This window comes from Pygocentrus nattereri, chromosome 30, assembly GCF_015220715.1.
Source record: "Pygocentrus nattereri isolate fPygNat1 chromosome 30, fPygNat1.pri, whole genome shotgun sequence".
Classification (NCBI taxonomy): domain Eukaryota; kingdom Metazoa; phylum Chordata; class Actinopteri; order Characiformes; family Serrasalmidae; genus Pygocentrus; species Pygocentrus nattereri.
Genome location: NC_051240.1, coordinates 9,673,612 through 9,683,378, shown reverse-complemented (window position 1 = coordinate 9,683,378; position 9,767 = coordinate 9,673,612).

Below are 9,767 nucleotides of genomic sequence, written 5' to 3'. Positions count from 1 at the left end.
AGCCAGCCATAGGACCAGCCTGTCAGCCAGCTCCAAAACGCAAGCAAACCACAGGACCAGCCCGCCAGCAGCTAGCCCCAGGACCAGCCCATGAGAAGCTAGCCACAGGACCAGCACATGAGAAGCTAGCCACAGGACCAGCCAAGCAGGGTCTTTGGAGATAGGTAGAAGTTTGTGGATAAAACCGGTTTGGATGCTTACTTTGGGGTTCTTATCCTTGCTGGTGTTTTCAGGTCCAAAGGGGAGGCCACAGAATCCCTATGGCATGAAGAAACTGGCAGAGAACTTTTCCGGGCAACGACGTCTCTGAAAACTTACAAAATAATTTCCAGGACCATCCGTTTTGACAAGCTAGCTGCCATCAGAACAGTGTGGGACAAGTGGGTGGCCCGTCTCCCCCTGTTTTACAACCCTGGGCCCAACGTCACAGTTGATGAGCAGCTGATGCCATTTCGGGGTCGCTGCCCTTTCCGGCAGTATATCCCATCTAAACCTGCCAAGTATGGTATAAAGATTTGGGCTGTCTGTGATGCTGCTTCATCTTATGTGTGGAACTTGCAGGTCTACACAGGGAAATGCAGTGGAGGAGCCCCTGAGAAAAATCAAGTAATGAGAGTGGTCCTCAATATGGCTCAGGGACTTTCTGGACACAACATCACATGTCACAATTTTTTCACATCACACCAGCTAGGACAAGAGCTGTTAAAGCGGAAGCTGACTATGGTGGGAACAGTACGCAAAGGCAGGTCTGAGCTCCCTCCCCAGCTCCTGAAAACAGAGGACAGGCCTGTCCAGTCATCAAAGTTTGTGTACACGGCTGACACGACCCTGGTATCGTATATACCAAAGAAAGGTGGACAGAAAAACACATGCAACACACACACAGTGAAACTCTGCCCTTCATGTGTGGTATAGTGGATGGTATAAAAATGGCCACATTCAATGGGGCTAATGTGTTCAGTGGGGCTTAACTGACCTGAGCAGGTCAAAAAAAAAAATCCATTTTAGTTTTGGAAAAACATATTTCATTTGTTCATTTCTTGTTTTTATTTTTTCTGTTATGCCTGTTTTATGATGCATGTCCTTATGTTACATTTTAAATTAAAAAAAATAACCAAAACGAGTGGCATTTCTATTCATAAATGTGATTTAACAAAGGTAAACGCCACAAATTTAACCCATGTGTTGTTTATATTACTTGCAATTGGGATAAAGTAAACATCTGCTGAGTATATTAAAATAAGATAATCGATTATGTTAAATTAAAAGCCCCAAAATGCATTGGGTCCACCAGACCCAGCAGGACTCTTTATGTAACAAAAAAACGAGGACCCTATAAGGGCTATGATGTATGGTTTGGAGACTGTGGCTCTGTCTAAAAGACAGGAGGCTGAGCTGGAGGTGGCGGAGATGAAGATGCTGGGATTTTCATTGGGAGTGACAAGGCTGGACAAGATTAGGAATGAGCAGATCAGAGGGACAGTGAAGGTGGAGCAGTTTGGAGATAAAGCCAGAGAGGCCGGGTGGAGATGGTTTGGACATGTGTTGTGGAGGAATAGTGGATATATGGGGCAAAGAATGTTGGAGATGGAGCTGCCAGGTAGAAGGAAAAGAGGTAGACCTCAGAGAAGGTTTATGGATGTAGTGAAGGTGGACATGGAGATGGTTGGTGTGAAAGTAGAGGAGGCAATGGACAGGGCAAGATAGAGGCAGATGATCCGCTGTGGCAACCCCTAAGGGAGGAGCCGAAAGAAGAAGAAGTTTGTTTGTTTGTTTTTTAATGCTGAAGTAGCTAATAGTTTGAAATAACCACAACAAAAACGGGCCTAACGTAGCCAGTCCCTTTAGATGTAGCCTGAAAATGAATGTATTAGTAGAGACTAGGATATTAGTTCTCACATTTTCTTACTTTCTTGGGCAACTTTCTTACATTTCTTAGGCACTCAATAATTAGGGGGGTTGTCCACAAACCTTTGCCCATATAGTGTATATAGCAAAGGAAGAAATGGCTTATGCATATATGTTTTGCTTGTTGTATCTTTATATATATAGTACACCTCATATTGGGTAACTTGTCACACTGGATTTTTCAACATAGAAGATCAAATGTCATTGTGAATATGTAATCTATAGCATAAGAATGTATAATTAATAATAATGAACATTTAATACAGTTATCATAAAGGCAGTAGCTGATTAAACAATATTACAATGATTTAAACATAAAGTTCTATGTGTCAGTTTATACCACGGCAAGTTGTAACACATCACAACTTACCTCAAAGCCTCTGAAACACTTTACGCTGAACTGATATGTGTAACTGTAGCTATTTCTTAAGCATAGCTTACAGCTACAGTACTTTGTTCTGTAAATAAGAAAATTGTGCTTGTGAGCAACTCTGACCACAAGTGAACGGGAAGTTGACTTCACACAAAAAAAAAGACATTAAAATTTTTGAGTCCTTGAACAGTGTTAAAACTTGCCCCACCCTCTGCTAGAAGACACATCCCTGCGCTGTCTAAATGCTTTAAGAACTGACCCTTTGATAGACTACTGAAGCTGCCATTATAGGCTAAAAATTTTAGGAAGATTGGCCTTCACTATAGTTGGGCCAGGTTACAGTTTTTAGAGTCAGCCTATGTTTAAGCAGGGCAGGTACAGTATTTAGAAGATGTTTATTGAAGGGGTATTACTTATCTGTACTTCTCATCTGTACTACATTGATAATGAGCAGACAAGTTACACTGCTGCAAGGTGCTGGTTGGTGTTTTAAAGGAATTGTTCAACAAAAAAGTCTAATTTATTAAATTTTCCCATATCTCCAATGCAGTTTATCAGCCAAGGCATGTTTGGTGCCTGAAGATTGTTTCTTTGGGTTTGCACTGGAGCTACAAAGCTAATGAAGCTGGCATATAATGGAAGTCTGTGCCACCCACAATCTATTTCATTGTCTTCTATTATATTAACTGAAAAAAAAAAAATTTAAGAGGCAAACGTCAGACACCAAATATGTCTTTGCTGATCAATTACATTTTAGGTAGGAGAAAATTGTGTAAATTAGCTTTGTTTGGTGAGCTATTTTTAAGTGCAACAGGTAATGTTACTTATGCAAGTGAAGTCATTTTAAATAACACTTATTCTTATATTAAATCTGCATTTAACTTTCTGTGTAACTACAACCCCAATTCCAAAAAAGTTTGGACACTGTGTAAAATGTAAATAAATGTAAACAAAAACACAGTGCAATGATTTACAAATCTCATAGACCCATATTTTATTCACAATAGAACATAGAACACATCAGATGTTGAAAGTGTGACTTTTAACCATTTCATGAAAAATATGAACTAATTTAGAATTTTATGGAAGCAACGCTACGCAAAAAAGTTGGGACAGGGCCATGTCTACCGCTTTGGAGCATCGCCTCTTCTTTTAGCAACAGTCTGTAAATGCCTGGGAAGTGAAGAAACCAATAGCTGGAGTTTCGGGAGAGGAATGTTGTCACATTCTTATCTGACGTAGGATTCCAGCTGCTTAACAGTCCTGGACCTTCTTTGCCAGATTTTTTTGTTTTATGAGGTACCAAATGTTCCTTTGCGGAAAGTTCAGCACCCAGACTCTTCTTCTGTGAAGCCGTGCTGTTGTGATGGACGCAGTATGTGATTTAGCATTATCGTGCTGAAATATGTGAGGTGTACCCTGTCTGGTTAGCAGCATATGTTGCCAAAATCTGTATGTTTCATTCAGCATTAATGGTACTTTCACAGATCTGCAAGACATCCATGCCATGTGTCCAGAGGTGGACGAAGTACACAAATCATGTACTTGATTTAACATAGAGATACCAAAGGTAAAATATTACTCCAGTGAAAGTAGAAGTCCTTACTCTAGACCTCAACTTGAGTAAAAGTCCAAAAGTATTTGCCTTCAAATGTACTTAAGTATAAAGTAAAAGTACTAAAAGAGTAATTCTGGCTCTGATGTCCTGTTATCATTTTTATAACCAGACTGGCTTCATGATCTCATTTTAGGTGAAAGTCCTCCAGCGTCTCTCTTGGTAAACCAGTCTTTTAATAGAACGTCATTAATTAGTGACGCTGACGTCTATTAAAATGATCATAAGCACAAAACCCTGAAGGTAAACAGTTTCCATCAGGGAGAACCGAGTGGCTCTAAAATCACTTTTTACACACAAGCAAAGTTTCAGTTTAAGATTACTTTGTAAATTAGTTACTAGTTGAGTAAAAACTGGATTTAAACTCAGGATCACAAATAAGTTTTCCTTTACTGTATTGATCTGTAGGTCTCTGTTCATAAACAAAACCAGCCCAAACTAATTTACTATAAAATGAAAGTGTTTGTATGAATTCAGAAAAAAAGAAACACGTCAGTCACGACTGCATATGTGGACATATTTCTATATTGCGGTTTATTTACACAAAGTTAGGTTAGTTCATCATTTAGGGATGCATGTGCTCCCAAATTTTTACGCTGCTGCGCTGACTATGAACCGTGTGCTCCACTGGGTCGGTATGACCAACAGGTCAAAACCAGCTCAGAACAAAGTGACCGCTGTGCCCTGATTGGTGTTCTTCCTTTGAACTTCTTTTGTTTTGACATGTTACGTTTTTACCAAAAACCAAAAGGAACGACAGATTTCTCAAAATGTAGTGGAGGAAAGAGTCAGATATTAGACTCTGCAATGTAGTGGAGTGAAAGTAAAAAGAAAAACCTTCAGTACAGATACACAAAAAAACTACTTAAGTACAGTAACGAATTACATTTACTTAGTTACTGTCCACCACTGCATGTGTCATGCCTGGGACAGATTCCTCCAGTGTTGCGAATTCCATTTCCCAGGAGCATGAGGGAGATCACGTGACCAGTGATAATCGATCACCTGTGCTAGTTTGTCACATGTGCAGCATAGAACAGTTTGTAAGCCTGGGCTTAAACGTAGGTTAGATGCAAAGTATTGTTTCTTTCATGAAAGTACTGGGCATTTCTCCTGATTGCTGTATCCCTTGTTTGTGTATGACCTTTTGCCTGTTTACCTGGACTGTGATGTTTGTCTTGCCCTATGGATTCTGATTACCTGTTTTTGCACTCGACCTTGTTCTCTGGATTGCCCTTTTGCATAGGTTTGCCTGTTGTGATGATCACAGTCATGATCATTTCTGCTCTCCTGGTTTTGACTCACACTTGCACTTTGACACCACCTCTGCCTATTTTGAATAAAACTGTCCACAATTTTTAGACACAGTTTTTCATAGATTGGTGAACCTCTGCTCATTTTTGCCCCCTTTTCCAGCCTTTTGTTCCCTCTGTCTCAACTTTTTTGAGATGCTTAATAATAATAATAATAATAGTAATAATAACAACAATAACATAGTCTGCTATACCAGCAGAATGTGCTTTCCAGAATTGAATCCTACAGTTGCGGGCTGTAAGTGAGTTCCTGCAGTGTGACTCCTCTGTACAACTCTCATTGGCTTTAACCTTAACTAGTGATAGATGAGCCGTCTCCTTCATGACAGGGTTTGATTGACATGTGGAATAAGTTCTGACAGTGCTCGTTTATCATCTGGTCATGCTGACAGCCCAATATGCCACTGTTCACCTCCTCAAATATCTCCATTACAAACTCACATAATTGTCAATTAATACTTCCACAAAGGCGCATCCGTCATATAAGCATGTGTCAGTTACCTTGACGTAGACACATGTAATGCAATTGAGTATCATTTAATTAAAACCTCTTGGTACATACTGTGCACACACACACCTGTGACCTTTATTGTTTCTTTTTTAGAATCTCTCTCTCTCTCTCTCTCTCTCTCTCTCTCTCTCTCTCTCTCCCTCTCTCTCTCTCTACATTGTTATCCACAGTAAAACTTCAGTGGACTAAAATAAAATGTAATACACTTTCTCTTCCCTAATGATCCAGTCTGTTTTTTTCTTCATGTCAGAAGTATACACACACACACACACACACACACACACACACACATATATATGATTCTGGGTTTGGTGAATACCAGGAAAACATTACCTGACTGCTTTGTGCCAACTGTAAAGTTTGGTGGAAGAGGGATAATGTGGTTTTTCAGGGGTTGGCTTTGGCCCTTTAATTTGAGTGAAAGAAAATCTTAGCGCTTCTGCAGACCAAGACATTTTGAACGATTCTATGCTTCCAACTCTGTGGGAACAGTTTGTGGAGGAAACTTTTCTGTTCCAGCATGACTGAAACAAGGTCCATAAAGACCTGGCTGGGTGAGTTTGGTGTGGAAGAACTTGACTGGCCCACACACAGCCCTGACCTCAACCCCATCGAACACCTTTTGGGATGAGCTAGAATGGAGATTGCAAGCCAGGCCCTCTCGTCCAACACCAATGTCTGACCTCTCAAATGCTCTTCTGGATAAATTCCCATAGACGAACTCCAAAGTCTTGTGAAAGCTTCCCAGAAAAGTGGAAGCTATTATCACTGCAAAGAGGGAACAACTCCATATTAATGCTGGAACTCCATATTAATTACAGGGAACACTTAATTTGTTAACCATAACATAAAAAAAATGTGGCAAAACTTTTGCACTGGCCACATTTCATTTTACTTTGGCACCCAATAAAGCTCTTCTTTCAATCAAAGTTCCTCGATCACTAGTGGCTCAGTCTGCCACAAGAAATGTAAGCCCCTTTACAAATAGAGCACTGTTCACTGCCACTGAAAACGTAACTGTTTTGAGTCATGCGGGTCATTTTATGTCAATCAAAAGCACTGGGAACAATGATTTGATCTAAAGACATTGAGTCAGTGGTGTGCAAGATGAGATCAGAGTGACTAGTCTCTCTGTTTGTTCCTCATGTCTCTCACCCAGACTGACTTTCCTGCTTATCTCTGTCACAGCAACTTCTGTTCTGGCTTGCTAAGAGATGTCACATACACAGACACACACTCAAAGGGTGTGTGTGTGTGTGTGTGTGGTAAGTGCTGAAAATGTGTTAGTTTGGGTGTTACCAAATGAAAGATGGCCAAAAGTGGCTTTACATATTTATTTTTATTTTTAGGTTTTAAGCTGCAGAAACAGACAACCACATCACTTTCTTATTAGTATTATTGTAGTTACTAGTAATGGCCAGTATACCAATTCATATGGTTCCTCAATTATGAGTTTTATCATAACTGTTATACCAGTATGCTACAAATAAGAAGTCAACCTCAGCTTCGTCAAATTTCTCAAGTCATTTGTCTTATAGGAGGGTCTCATGACACAATGCACATACAGCGCCTACATGCAGAGTCAGGGACATTTCATTTATGCTTCAAATGAAAGTGAGAACACAGCTGACTCTCAATCATCTCTGACTGGCATCGGAGGCAGTCCACTTTGCTTTTGAGGAAGTGCACATTAGGAATGGCCGGCCTTTGGGGTCATGCTTAGCCTCACATGAACACCAGAGAAATTGCTGCACTTCTGTTTCCTCTTGTTCTGCCTCAGAAGCTGCCTCACTCTTAATCAACAAAAAAAATAGATTTACTGAAGCATCTCAAGTTTTTTTATTTGAAAATATATGCATTATGTGGACAAAAGTGTCAGGACACCTACACATTACACCCACAGAAGCTTTTATGGCATCCTATTCTAAATCAATAGGCATTAATATGGAGTTGGTACCCCTTTGCAGCTATAACAGCTTCCACTTTTCTGGGAAGCTTTCTACAAGATTTTGGAGAGGGCTTGTTGGCTATTCATTCAGAAGACCATTTTTAGGTCAGACACTGATGTTAGATGAGAGGGCATGCCTCACAGTTTCTGTTCAGGTTCATTCCAAAGGTGTTTGATGGGGTTTAGGTCAGGGTTCTGTGTGGCCCAGTCAAGTTCTTCCACACCAGACTCACCCAGCCATGCTTTTGTGGACCTTACTTTGCGCACTGGGGCTCAGTCATGCTGGAACAGAAAAGGGCCTTCCCCAAACCGTTAAAAAGTAAAAGCATAGAATTGTCATAAATGTCTTTGTATGCTTAATCATTAAAATTTCCCTTCACTGGAACTAAGGCTTTACACCACTCTCTTTTCAACTTGCTTCGTGGCTAAGCTGTTGTTGCTCTTATATGCTTCCATTTCACAATAATAGTGCTTACTGTTGACAGGGGCAGATCTAGCAGGACAGATATTTCACAAACTGACTTTCGGGGGCAGTCATGGGCTGGAGGTTAGGGAACTGGCCCTGTGACCGGAAGGTTGCTGGTTTGATCCCCAACACTGACCGTACATGACTGAGGTGTCTTTTCAACTTGCTTCGTGGCTAAGCTGTTGTTGCTCTTATATGCTTCCATTTCACAATAATAGTGCTTACTGTTGACAGGGGCAGATCTAGCAGGATCTTGAGCAAGGCATCTAATGCCCAGCTGCTCCCTGGACGCTGTAGATTGTGTGCCCACCGATCCGGGCACTGCCCCCTAGAGAGAGAGAGAGTGTGTGTGTGTGTGTGTGTGTGTGTGTGGTGTTTCACTGCATGGATGAGTTAAATGCGGAGGTGAAATTTCCCTGTTTTGGGACTAATAAGGATCACTTAACTTGTGGTAGACTCTGGCCTTTATCTACGTTTTGGAAAAAAATACTGTCAGAATCTAATTGGAATTAGATTCAGGCATCAAACAGCCCTAATAATTAGCCTCAGTCTCTCTGGTTGGGCAGGGTAGACCTCCTTCTCCCAACATCTGCAGCAGTTTGCATTGAAAAAAATGTGTTTGTATTGAAAAAACACACCTCATAGTGGTATGCGGCCATCAACAGCATGAAGTCACATAAACATGGGTAAGGTGACCGTGGTGCCAGCAAAAATGAATGATTAACAGAAGAAAGATTTGGCAGTGTGAACTGTTTATTTACGGTGGAGAAAGTCAAAAGGATGCTCTGCACTCTTATTTTTGTTGTAATAATAGGTTCACCTGGAATTCAACAACGTTTGGTGTCTATGGCTCTCAAAAATTAACAGCTGCTTTATTTTACTTCTGTGTTCAATGGCAAAAGTTGGGAAAGCTGAACTCTTCACAGCTGCTGCTTGCGGTGGCAGAATTTTCCATTTTGGCTCCATAGAGAAAACAATGGAATATCTGGTTTGCCGTCATCCATCTTTCGCAAGCATGGGGATGCAGCATCAGTCAGCCATCATTAATAAAGCATTATAAAGCATAATTAAGCTTTTACTAATTAACATATCTTGCTGTGATAGGCTAATTTACTCAGCAAATAGGTGAGGGAATGTGCACAGGCTCCCTTCAGCAGATCTTTTCTCTGAGCTATGTTATAAGGTACACCATGCTAAGATCAGTTAACCCCTTAAATGGCCAGGGCCCACTGCTGTCCCAAAGTTTTATTATATACTTATAAAACGTAAGAATAGCTCAGACAGTTTGCATTGAAGTCTGTATAGTTCTTGAATAATAAGCCTTAGTATATAATAACAATCAAAAATTTGTTAGATATAATTACTGATCATGATAATGAATTACTTTTAACAGTCGATTGCACACATGTTGTACATTACCTTATAGAATGCTGATTGGCTAGCTTTCTAATAATTAGACTCATGTGTAAACTGCAGTCCTAGTGTCCTGTCCAGGTAAAATATTTTTTATTTAAGTTATATTTAAGTTAACATGCACTAAAAAGTAATGCATTAAATTTATTTGATTCAAAGACATCATTTCCTCATGAGTGACAAATATGACTAACTATAACTAGTAGCATTTGCATTGATG